At 36.0% G+C, this 14,081-nt stretch overlaps 1 long non-coding RNA gene across 1 annotated transcript; it reads left to right on the forward strand.

The window, feature by feature from the left end:
- On the forward strand, nt 2,613-9,501 carry LOC107616703. Its single transcript, XR_002358642.1, has 3 exons — nt 2,613-2,764; nt 9,290-9,344; nt 9,433-9,501. It is a non-coding gene; the product is annotated as an uncharacterized LOC107616703 (long non-coding RNA).

Below are 14,081 nucleotides of genomic sequence, written 5' to 3' on the forward strand. Positions count from 1 at the left end.
TGATTTATTTCAAAATTAAAAAAATAAAAAATTACAAAACACAACTTGCGTTTTGTCTCTAACCTATGGCAGTGCAATATTTTGTATTCCTTCCATTTCATGGTGTATCACGTTGCTTCTTTCCATAACAAAAAAAAAACAGCCCCTTATCTAAGTTAATTATTTTATTTCTATTGGTCGAAGGCTTGCGGTGTGATGTATATTAAATATATACAAAAATTAATGGTACTCTCATCCATACTTGTAAAAATCGGATCGGACCGACCGGTTTGACCAGAAAACCGATAAACCATACCTTGTACCGGTTCGGTTTGATATATTGACCGTTTAAGGAAATGAACCGATCAAATTGGCTTAAACTGGTCAAAACCAACACAGATCAAAACCGAACCGATCCAGTCAACAACGCAGTCAACGGTCAACCTGCGTGCCGATGACTTCAGCATGTAGGTTGTGAAATTTGGAAAAATATATTGCGGGGAGTAAGAGAATGTTGGACTCTGTTACATATACTGATCCGTTCATATGGTTTGGGTTCACAGTCCATTTGATTGATTTAGGAAAAAGGATTTTGGTGGGCCTATCAATGGAACTTTGTAAACATGGACTATTTTGGACTCTTTTTGTTTTTGTTATCTTTAAAAACCTGCATGTTTACTATGTTTTTAAACGCTCACGTATACCAAAATTTAAATTCTTTTAACATGAAACTCTAATTTTTAATATATTCATTTAAAATAAATTAGTAAAAACAATATACCGAACATATTAATATTGATACATATATTTACATTGTATTTTCTGATTTTAATATCATGAGAAAAGAAATGAATTATAATGTAATTTAATTTTTGTTACATATTTTGTAACTATATTTAAATAGGAGTTGTTATAGGAATTAAAGCATGTTTCATACGATAACATATGTAACAACTAAAAATAAAACAAGTATAGAATAGACAGAATATTACGCTTTTTAGGCTTTATGACGCAGGAGTAAGTTGAGTTAGTAGGTTAATTATATTAGTTAATTGTAATAAGGGAATACAAGTCCCATATTATTTAGGATAGTGAATTTTGTGTTATGTATTAGTCCCACATCGTTCAAGGTATGAAGGTTTTTCCTTCTCCTACTAGTATAAATAACTCATGTATCTTTTATTTATGAAATAGAAGTTGAAGTTGATTTTGGAATATGAAATAAGCTGTGTACTTATTTTTCTCTAGGCTCTTTGAGAGTAAGAGGTGCATCCTTGACTTGGCCGACCAATGTGGGTTTATGGCTATTTTCACCATAGTGGGGTTGCTAACCTCGCCAAGATTGGTGAATCTAAACTATGTCACCATAGTGGGGTTGTTAACCTCGCCAAGATTGGTAGCCCAAGCAACGTCCCGGCGTCAGTTTGGTATCAGAGCAAGGTCGGTCCTCGTGGCCTTCACCTTACTTTAGTAGAATTTTATTTGATTTGTGGTGCATATTTTTGGTGTGGATTCGCTAATGGTATCTTTTGGTGTGGATTCGTCAATAAGACCGTTTGCTGCATAGTTGTAAAAACCGGACCGGCCAGTTCGACCGAAAAACTGGCGAACCGGACCTTATACCGATCCGGTTTAGTATTCTGATCGTTTAAGGAAATGAACTGGTCAAAACCGGTACGAACCGATCAAACCGGTCAAAACCGACACGGACCATAACCGAACTGGTCCAGTCAACAACGCAGTCAACGGTCAACCTGTGTGCCGCTGACGTCACGCTGACGTCAGCATGTGTAGGAGTCGAACTTGGTTCTTCTAAATTGAAAACCAAGTTGACAACCACTGCACTAACCCGTCTCTTTAGTTTTTCTAATGCTTTTTATTATATATATTTCAATTTTTTATAACTAATATATATATATATACATGAAAATACTTAACTCAATATTTTTTAAATTAATTATTTTTTAATTGAAGTACATTAATATACTCGTAATAAAAAAAATTACATATTTGATGAACAATATATTGTATAATAAAAACTCTTCATTAACTTACCAGTGAGATATGGAACTTTATCAAGTCATCATTTCGTCTAACAAAATTAAATAAGAAGGTCAGAGCCTCACTCTTTCTTTGTTCTGATTATCTTCTTTCTATTGATTGTGATCTTAAAATTTCCATTGCATGTTCCATCTAGTTCCAACACTTTTTAGGGTACTTCATTATATTTAAATTGAATTTTATAGTTATTGAATCATAAAATTTTAGGATGTGTGTTTTGTGTTTTATTTAGTGATTAACTTGATGTACTCTTTATCTACTTCTAAAATACAAAATTTTAAATTTCAAAATATAAAATAGTTATAATGTAAACCCCGTTAAATTAGTAGATAATTAGTCAATAAATTAGTTTTTAATAAAGAAGATTAAAAATGTGAATATTATGTTAAATTAGGATAGAGCTCATCGAAACAAGAATTTTGACACCAATTTCGAAAAAAACGGTCTAAGATTGGACCGAACGGGTCGAACCGGTTGAATCGGGCCCAAACCGGGCCCGTGGGTCCAACCGGACCAACCCATTAAATGAGCTTAAAGCTCGTTCTTCTCTTCAAAGACAGCAGAAGCAGCGACGCATTAGGGGAAGGAGAAGAGAAATTCACCGAAACCCTTACGGTGATTTCAAAACGCCGTAACTTCTTCGTTCGAGCTCCAATCGTCGCATCGTTTGCGGTCACGTGTCCACCGCGTCGAGCTCTACGTTTCTACTGGAACAATTTCATAGGTAAGTCACTAAATATTCCCAGCCATTCCTTTCCCCCAATTTTTAAATTTTGAGTGGGAATGTTGAATTTCTTTGATTTCTGATGTTTTAGGATCCAATTAGCTTGAGGAAAACGTTCACTCTTGCTTATGTGAAGCTTGGGTAAGGTGAGGATATGATAATTCTATTTTAATTTTATTAAATTTGAGCTTTGAGTATTAAATTGGATATATGTGTGTTATGAATGTGTATTAGGTTGTGAATAAATAATTGGAGCTTAAAATTGTGAATACTGGAACTTGGAGGAAGCTGATTAGTTGAGGTTTTGAGGGCTGTGTTCTTTAGGAAAATTATCTTGGAATAATACTTGGGAATCGGTTAAGGTATGGTTTAGGTTACTTGCATTTAATATATAATGTTCTGTGAAAACTTAGGTTAGATGACCATAGGATAAGTTGGATTGCATGTGTATATTTGATACTTAGTATCTTGTTGATGAACATGGTTGGTTTGGTGCTTGTTGATCAATTGGTGATTTGGTGAATTATTGATTTGAGGTATATTTATTGTGGAGCTTGTTGTGATAATGAGAGAGGGTATTTTGTGTTATAAGCCTAGGATTTGTGAACTATGATTCTTGGTTGAATTTTAGTTATTGGATTTGAATATTGTATGAGTATAAGTGTTGATCTGAGGTAGATTTATTGTGGTGATTGTTATGATGATGAGGAAGGGTATGTTGAATTGAAAAGAATGCAGGTTTGGACCCGAAAAGGGTGGCAAAGTCCGAGTTTTAGAGGAGATGCTGTCGAAATTTTATAAAAATTAGAGATTTTGTTTAGATAATTATTTGAAAAGATTTAGATTCAAAGGTTATAGGGTTTGATTTTGAGTTATTAAGAAAATGAGTATTTTTTAAGTTTGATTTATTTAGAAAGGAATGAATTATGTTTTGAATTGGAACTATTGATAGACGGAATGGGAGGTGTGACAACGAAGGATAAGGATTGAATATGATTGATGTATGATAATGAATGAGATGCGATTGAGAATGATGTGGATGTTGATGAATTATAATTGAATTATTTATATGGCTTATGAATTTGAATGATCGGAGATACGAGATTTCCTGGATAAAGTGTCGTGGCTTGCCACCACGTGTACCAGGTTGAAAACTCGATACTCTGTTGACCCTACGACGTAAGTGTGAGCGGGCACTATATAAATTCCTGGGAATGTTACCCCCCATTGAGCAATATTGATTATTTGAGAAAAAGTTATGCATAGACTCTTGGGGATGCACGTCGAGGGACAGTCTATGGATAATTCAGACTTGTCGGGTTGGCTGGATAACCGACAGATGAGCCTCATCAGCCATAGGACAGGCATGCATCATATGCATAATACTTGAATTACTTGCTTGTGCTTTAATTGGGTGTGCCTATGTGTACTTGACATGTTAAATGTGTATTTGTTACCTGCAGTAACTGTAACATTCTTGTGCTTGCCTTTATCTGTTTATTTGTCTGTGAAAATGCATGATGGAGTTGGAGGTATGGAGGAATGGTAGTATGGGATTTAGATTTTAAGGTTAAGTTAAGTTAGGATTAAATATTCTTAGAAAACCACCTTTTATGGCTCCTATTTAATACTTTAAGCTCTATAATCTGAGTGTCGGCGTTCTAGGATTGCCTCTGGCATTCCCAGGACCTTATATATTATGTGTGTGGCACCTTTACCGTACTGAGAACCTCTGGTTCTCATTCCATACGATGTTGTTATTTTTCAGATGCAGGTCGAGAGGCGTCTCGTTAGGCGTCTGGACTCTTGAAGCGGAGTGGTTACTGGGTAGTTTTACTGTATAGTGATGTATATATATGTACTTAGTTTTCTCTCCGCATAACTTGTTCTCTTGATCCTCTTAGAGGTTTATGGAGAGGCAGAATTTTGTTATATATATTTGGGTTTTGGATATATATATATATGTGTGTGTGTGTGTGTGTGTGTGTGTTTGTGTGTGTGTAAATATTCTCCGGTCAGTCTTGACTTTGCAGGCTGAGTTAGGAGCTTATTATTTTGTATCTTTGGCACTCTATTCTTATTTTTACAATCTTATGTTTGATAGATATAGTTTTCTTAGCACGCAAATTAACTCGTTCCTTGAACGTTGTGCTTTTATTTTGCGATTTTTATTTCCTCTATTCTTCAAAGCACCTAGCATATTATAATTCTTCTGCTATTATATATACTCATTTTATTTTAGAGGTCGTAATACCACACCACCTCTGTTTTACGACTTAAGCGTAAAACTTTGTGTGGTAGGGTGTTACATTATGGTATCAGAGCAGTTCGTTCCTGTAGAGCCTGAGAGACGAACTGATTATGCTTCTGAGTATACTCTGTGTGTGATTATGTGCTACTTAGGATATCAGACTGGTATGTGTAGCATACGTATTCGTGAGCATGCATTTGAGACTTTTAAGCATTAAACTTGAGATATTGAGACTGATCACCTTAATATCAATTGTTTGGTGTGAAGAGGGACCAAACATCATCTCGCGGATCCGAGCGAGGTGTCCAGAGAGAAAATCTTAGGACCGAACTGATGCAAGGACCTCGAGATGGAAGCTTGGGTGCTGCTACAAGCAATGCAGGTCAATACTACAGGTCCATGACCCTTACTGATTTCCTTAAGAGTGGTCCACCTCAGTTTAATGGAAATGCCAAGGCGTTGGAGGCTGATCGGTGGTTTTGAGATGTGGAGAGGCTTTTGTACACTCAGCACGTTCCTGAAGTACAGTCAGTGGAAATAGTGACGAACATGTTGGAGGGAGATGCCCAGAAATGGTGGTAGGAATTATATTATACCTTGCAGATAGAGTTAACAGATATCCCTTGGAATAGATTCAAGACGGAATTTTATGGGAAATATTTTTTGCATGCACTTCGCACTGCAAAGGAATTGGAGTTAATGCAGTTGAAACAAAAGAATATGTCTGTTGCTGACTATACCCGTGAATTCGACAACCTGTGCTGCCTCTCAAGAGTTTGTCAAGGAAATCCAGTCGACTATGAGGAGTGGAAGTATGCTCGGTATGAGAAAGGACTTAGGAGAGACATCTTTAACTACGTGTATCCGCAAAGGTTAACGAATTTCATTGAATTGGTTAAGAAGAGTCAATTCGCAGAAAATTACTTTATGAAGTGGGCGATGTTACAAGAAGGCTATGGAAAGACTACTCCAGACGAGCCACATAGGGCCGGACTAGGTGAATGTTACAAGTGCGGGAAGCTGGGGCACATGACTCGAGACTGTCCACACAGGAAAGGCCGGGATGCAGCCAAATCTGATTTTCAGACCCGAGGTAACCATAAACTAGCAGTTGAATTTCGAACATCCTTGCATATCATTAATATGTGATATTCATTCGTAATATATGACGCGCGTTAAGACGGAGTAATGTTTAGTTAACTTAGAAGGGTGAATTGGTTTGGAGTGAAGTTAGGTTTAAAATAGATAAGGGTTAGAGATGAACATATTCCAAAAACTGCTTTCAGGACACATTATGGTCATTATGAGTATACGGTGATGTCTTTTGGGTTAACTAATGCCCCAGCAGTATTCATGGATTATATGAACAGGATTTTCTAACCGTATCTGGACAAGTTTGTTATTGTCTTCATTGATGATATTCTTGTTTATTATAAGACTAAAAAGTAGCATGCTGATCATTTGCGAACTGTGCTACAAATTCTGAAGAACAGAAAGTTATATGCTAAGTTATCTAAATGTGAGTTCTGGAAGAGTGAGGTGAAGTTTCTCAGTTATGTGATGAGTAAACAGGGAATAGCTATGGATCCTGCTAAGGTGGAAGCAGTAATGAATTGGGAGCGACCAACTTCAGTGACAGAGATCAGAAGTTTCCTAGGTTTGGCGGGATAGTATCGCATATTCATTAAGGGATTTCACAGCTCGCCTTACCTTTAACTAAGTTGACTAGGAAGGATACACCTTTTGTTTGGACTCTGGAGTGTGAGGAGAATTTTCAAGCATTAAAGCACAGGTTGACTACTGCATCCATGTTAGTATTGCCTGAACCAAGCGAACCGTTTGAAGTGTATTGTGATGCATCACGGAAGGGTTTGGGGTGCTTTCTGATGCAGCATCGGAATGTTGTAGCATACACCTCATGGCAGTTAAGGCCGCATGAGATGAACTCTCCGACACATGATTTGGAATTTGCTGCGGTTGTGTTTGCTTTGAAGATCTGGAGGCACTACCTCTATAGCGTTAAGTTTCATGTTTTCTCAAACCATAGGAGTTTGAAGTATCTTTTTGAGCAGAAAGAGTTGAATATGCGTCAGAGGAGGTGGATGGAGCTTTTAAAAGATTATGATTTTGAATTGAATTATCATCCAGGAAAAGCGAACGTTGTGGCGGACGCTTTGAGTCAGAAGTCTTTATATGCAGCTTGAATGATGCTACGGGAGGAAGAGTTACTAAAGGCATTTCAAGGTTTGAATTTGGGAGTTAGAGAAGAATATGGAATCCTGTGTTTGAGTCAGTTGCAGATTTTAAGTGATTTTAAATCAGAACTTATGAAGGCTCATCAAAACGGTGAAGCGTTACGTAAGGTATTACCAGTAGTTGAACATGGGAAACAGTGGAGAGTGTCAGAAGGTCAGGATGGTTTGTGGAGGTTCAAGAACCGAATCATTATGCCAGATGTCGGAGACCTGCGGCAAAGTATCTTGAAGGAAGCTCATAAGAACAGGTTCTCAATTCATCCAGGGAGTGCTAAAATGTATCAAGATCTGAAAGCGATATTCTGGTGGCCAGGTATGAAGAATGATGTGGCATTGCATGTATCTAAATGTTTAACGTGTCAGAAAGTTAAGATTGAGCATCAGAGACCATCAGGGACCCTTCAGCCTTTGGAGATTCCACAATGGAAATGGGAGAATATCGCAATAGATTTTGTAATAGGTTTGCCTAGAACCCGATCTGGTTGTGACGCTATTTGGGTGGTTGTGGATCGACCGGCAAAATTATCTCACTTTCTTCCTATTCGAATAAGTTGCACAATGGAGGAATTAGCTTGAATATATATCAAAGACATTGTCAGGTTACATGGCGTGCCTTTTACCATTATATCTGACAGAGATCCCCGCTTTACATCAAGGTTCTGGGGAGCTTTTTAGCATGCATTTGGAACTCAGTTAAGTTTGAGTACTGCGTATCACCCTCAGACAGATGGTCAGTCAGAGGGAACTATTCAGACCTTAGAGGAGATGTTAAGGACTTGTGTATTGGACCAGCCGCGAGCTGGAACCGGTATATGCCATTAGTAGAGTTTTCTTATAATAATAGTTACCATGCGAGCACCGGAATGGCTCCATATGAGGCTCTGTATGGCAGAAAATGTCAATCTCCACTATGTTGGTATGAAACTGGAGAAAGAAGTTTGTTAGGGCCTGAGATGATAGCTGAAACTACTGAATAGATAAAGAAGATTCGTAGTCGAATGCTTATAGCCCAGAGCCGCCAGAAGAGTTATGCTGATCAGAGGCAAAAGCCTTTGGAATTCGAGGAAGTGGAGCATGTTTTTCTGAAAGTTACACCAACCACTGAAGTGGGGAGAGCTATTAAGACTAAGAAACTAAATCCCCGTTATGTTGGACCATTTGAGATCCTGAAGAAAATTGGGCCAGTGGCTTATAGAATTGCCTTACCACCGTATCTTTCGAATTCGCACGACGTGTTTCATGTGTCGCAGCTTCGAAAATATACTCCTGATGCAAGCCATGTTCTAGAACCAGAACCAATCCAAGTAAGAGAAGATCTAACACTTCAAGTAATTCTGGTGAGAATTAATAATATTAGTATTAAACGATTACACGAAAAGGAAGTAACATTGGTGAAAGTAGCTTGGAGTTGAGCTGGTATGGAGGAACACATTTAGGAACTCGAATACTATATGCGGAAGGACAACCCATATCTTTTTCAAGTAACTGAATTCAAATTTTGAGGGCAAAATTCTTTGTTAGGTGGGTAGGATGTAAACCCCGTTAAATTAGTAGATAATTAGTCAATAAATTAGTTTTTAATAAAGAAGATTAGAAATGTGAATATTATATTAAATTAGGATAGAGCTCATCGAAACGAGAATTTTGACACCAATTTCGAAAAAAAGGTCCAAGATTGGACCGAACGGGTTGAACCAGGCCTGTGGGCCCAACCGGACCAACCCATTAAATGAGCTTAAAGCTCGTTCTTCTCTTCAAAGACAGCAGAAGCAGCGACGCATTAGGGGAAGGAGAAGAGAAATTCACCGAAACCCTTACGGTGATTTCAAAACGCCATAACTTCTCCGTCCGAGCTCCGATCGTCGCACCGTTTGCGGCCACGTGTCTACCGCGTCGAGCTCTACGTTTTTATTGGAATAATTTTATAGGTAAGCCACTAAATACTCCCAGCCACTCCTTTCCCCCAATTTTTAAATTTTGAGTGGGAATGTTGAATTTCTTTGATTTCTGATGTTTTAGGATCTAATTAACTTGAGGAAAATGTTCACTCTTACTTATGTGAAGCTTGGGTAAGGTGAGAATATGATAATTCTATTTTAATTTTATTGAATTTGAGCTTTGAGTATTAAATTGGATATATGTGTGTTATGAATGTATATTAGGTTGTGAATAAATAATTGGAGCTTGAAATTGTGAATACTGGAACTTGGAGGAAGCTGATTAGTTGAGGTTTTGAGGGCTGTGTTCTTTAGGAAAAATTATCTTGGAATAATACTTGGGAATCGGCTAAGGTATGGTTTAGGTTTCTTGCATTTAATATATAATGTTCTGTGAAAACTTAGGCTAGATGACCATAGGATAAGTTGGATTGTATGTGTATATTTGATACTTAGTATCTTGTTGATGAACATGGTTGGTTTGGTGCTTTTTGATTAATTGGAGATTTGGTGAATTATTGATTTGAGGTATATTTATTGTGGAGGTTGTTGTGATAATGAGAGAGGGTATTTTGTGTTAAAAGCCTAGGATTTGTGAATTATGATTCTTGGTTGAATTTTAGTTATTGAATTTGAATATTGTATGAGTATAAGTGTTGATCTGAGGTAGATTTATTGTGGTGATTGTTATGATGATGAGGAATGGTATGTTGAATTGAAAAAAATGCATGTTTTGACCTGAAAAGGGTGGCAAAGTTCGAGTTTTAGAGGAGATGCTGTCGAAATTTTATAAAAATTAGAGATTTTGTTTAGATAATTATTTGAAAAGATTTAGATTCAAAGGTTATAGGGTTTGATTTTGAGTTATTAAGAAAATGAGTATGTTTTAAGTTTGATTTATTTAGAAAGGAATGAATTATGTTTTGAATTGGAACTATTGATGGACGGAATGGGAGGTGTGATAATGAAGGATAAGGATTGAATATGATTGATGTATGATAATGAATGAGATGTGATTGAGAATGATGTGGATATTGATGAATTATTATTGAATTATTTATATGGCTTATGAATTTGAATGATCGGAGATACGAGATTCCCTGGATAAAGTGTCGTGGCTTGCCACCACGTGTACCAGGTTGAAAATTCGATACTCTGTTGACCCTACGACGTAAGTGTGACCGGGAACTATATAAATTCCCGGGAATGTTACCCCCATTGAGCAATATTGATTATTTGAGAAAAAGCTATGCATAGACTCTTGGGGATGCACGTCGGGGGACAGTCTAAAGACAATTCAGACTTGTCAGGTTGGCTGGATAACCGACAGATGAGCCTCATCAGCCATAGGATAGGCATGCATCATATGCATAATACTTGAATTACTTGCTTGTGCTTTAATTGGGTGTGCATATGTGTACTTGACATGTTAAATGTGTATTTGTTACCTGCAGTAGCTGTAACATTCTTGTGCTTGTATTTATCTATTTATTTGTCTGTGAAAATGCATGATGGAGTTAGAGGTATGGAGGAATGGTAGTATGGGACTTAGATTTTAAGGTTAAGTTAGGATTAAATATTCTTAGAAAACCACCTTTTATGGCTCCTATTTAATGCTTTAAGCTCTATAATCTGAGTGTCAACATTTTAGGATTGCCTCTGGCATTCCCAGGACCTTATATATTATGTGTGTGGCACCTTTACCATACTGAGAACCTCCAGTTCTCATTCCATACGATGTTGTTGTTTTTCATATGCAGGTCGAGAGGCGTCTCGTTAGGCATCTGGACTCTTGAAGCGAAGTGGTTACTGGGTAGTTTTACTGTATAGTGATGTATATATATGTACTTAGTTTTCTCTCCGCATAACTTGTTCTCTTGATCCTCTTAGAGGTTTATGGAGATGCATGATTTTGTTATGTATATTTGGGATTTTTGAATATGCATATATATATATATATATGTGTGTGTGTGTGTGTGTAAATATTCTCTGGCCAGTCTTGACTTCGCAGGCTGAGTTAGGAGCTTATTATTTTGTATCTTTGGCACTCTATTCCTATTTTTACAATCTTATGTTTGATGGATATAGTTTTCTTAGCACGCAAGTTAACTCGTTCCTTGAACGTTGCGCTTTTATTTCGCAATTTTTATTTCCTCTATTCTTCAAGGCTCCTAGCATATTATAATTCTTCTGCTATTATATATACTCATTTTATTTTAGAGGTCGTAATACCACACCACCTCTGTTTTACGACTTAAGCGTAAAGCTTTGTGTGGTAGAGTGTTACATATAAGATAAAAAAAATTACTTAAATATAATTTGTGTAAGGTACTCCACGAATGAACTTTGATGAATGAATATTATATGCAAAATAAATCATGATATGTTGGTACAAAATTATTCTATATATATATTTTTTAAAAAAATATTGCTCTGTTAAATTTTTTTTAAATATTGTCCTGTTAAACTATTTTACTTTTATTCTTTTAAAAGCATATCCATAACAAAAAAAATCTACATGAATAATTTACCTCCAATAGAAAATTCTTAATGAAGTTGTTATAAAAAATGTGTGGAAATTTTTTTATTCAAGAAAAACTTTTTTTTAGTAATAAACTTTTTTTTTCTTAAGGATAATATTAAAACTTAAATTTGGACGCCAATTGACATTATATATTGTGTAGGTATCTAGAGTACATTAAGAATATGATAATAATTCAAGGGTTAAGTATGGTTTTGGTTTAAAAGTTTTTCGCCAGAATCAAAACCGTCCCTCTTCTAATTTTCGATTTAGAATCGTCCTTAACGTTTTTTTGTATTAAAATCGTCCTTTTTAATAAATTTTTTTTATATTATTCCTAAACTACCCCCTATTTTAATAAAAAAGTTATAGGTGTCATTACCGCTGTCGCTGTCGCTGTTGACAGGAGAAGAGGGGGAGATTTGAGAGAGCTGAACGGGAAGAAAACGCAGGAAACCACGCCGCTGCGCCCAGCCCTCACCGTCGCGCCAGCCACCCACGCCAGAGGAGAGAGATCGGACAGAGAGAGACGCGAAGAAGGAGAAGGACTCGCGTTGCTGCTTCTTGCCGCCTCGCCGCTGAGGGAAGCCAGCACCACCGTCGCCACTACTCCTCGCCGCCTCTCCGCTTCTGCTTCTTGCTTCGATCTCTGTTTCTGCTTCGTCTTCTGCTTCTTCTGGGTTTGCTTGAGTTTGAGTTTTGGGTTTGTTTTTTTGAGTTTTGGGTTCTTGTTTTTTGAGTTTGAGTTTTGGGTTTGTTTTTATGAGTTTGAATTATGGATTCTGAGTTATGGGTTCTGATGATGATGATTTTCTGATGATGATGATTCTGGGGTTGTTTTTCTAAATTTGAGTTCTAGATCTGAGTTCTGAGTTCTGATGAGAATGACAATGATGATGTTGATTTTATGAGTTTTGGTTGGTGTGATGCTGATGGTGATGGAGTAGCAATGGGTGGGGATGGTGGTGGTGGATTTTGGTTCTGAGTTCTTATGATTCCATTATCTATGGTGGTGGTGGTGGCGGTGGTGGTGGTGGTATTGGTGGTGGTGGTGGTGGTGGTGGTGTTGGTATTGGTGTGTGGTGTTGGTGGTGGTGTTGGTGTTGGTGTTGGTGCTGGTGGTAGTGGTGGTGGTGGTGGTGGAGGAGGAGGTAATTGTGCTGATAGTGGTGAGGGTATTTTTGTCCGAAAAAATTAAAAGGACAATTTTAAATCAAAATTAGAAGAGGGATGGTTTCGATTCTGGCGAAAAACTTTTGAGACCAAAACCATACTTAACCCATAATTCAAAGAGAAAAAATATTTTATGTAAATTTATTTTTTAAAAACTAATGTGAAAGTAAAAGAATTTTAAATTATTTTTAAATACTTCTTATTCTTGTGTATTCTTGTGTACTTTTGTATATTCCTGAAGACAATGTAATATATATTTAATATACAAATTGCTACGAGAGTTTCTTTTGATATAAATATTTGATATTGCAAATTTCATTTTTAGTTAATCTAAATGATGAGCTAAATTTTGTAAGAATTGATACATTTAAAGGTAGTTAACTTCATATTCTAAATCAAGTTTTGTCAAACGGTTTTATTATAAATTATTTGCTAAAACAATTCTCATAAGGTGTATAGACTTATTAAAAAACCTGTATGTTTATGAATAGTGTGTATAGATTTATTAAGATATTCGTTGAGTATAGCTATATCAATACAATAATATCTTTCTGGTTATTGGATGTGTTGTATGTTTTTTATGCTATTAATTAGGTTCTATTTTCAGCCCTACTATTGATTAAGTCTGTCTCCAAGAAAAATTAGAATTATAGTTTGCTTGTTTTATCAAGTAAACTTAGTGTGTGTTTGAATTAACGTTTGTCAAATTGGAGTTTGAATGAAAATGATTTTTTATAATTGATTTTGGGTAGAAGTGAGTCTATGCCAATATGATATATGTTTGACAATTCTATATTAAAATTGATTTTTGATAAAATGAATTTTGTTTGGATAATATAAGTTAAAATCACTTTTAGATAGATAATTAGTTAATTATTAAAAAAATATAATATTAAATTATAATATTATTTTTTAAAATATATTTAATCTTTTTTTATATTTTTTTAAGTATTTTTTTATATAGTATTTTTTATAATATTTTATTCCGTTATTCAAAAATCAAAACCATTTCAGATCATGACATTTGTGACATTTACCTTCCATCATCGCGCTACTGATAGAACATTCACAAGCAACTTTATTAGCAATGACTTCATATCTGAAGTTCTCAAGATGGCCGATATGACCAACAACTGCGTGATAGGGATGAAGGTGATAACTTTGCCTCAACCGGTGTCTC

Source organism: Arachis ipaensis, chromosome B01 (genome assembly GCF_000816755.2).
Source record: "Arachis ipaensis cultivar K30076 chromosome B01, Araip1.1, whole genome shotgun sequence".
NCBI classification, from domain to species: Eukaryota; Viridiplantae; Streptophyta; class Magnoliopsida; order Fabales; family Fabaceae; genus Arachis; species Arachis ipaensis.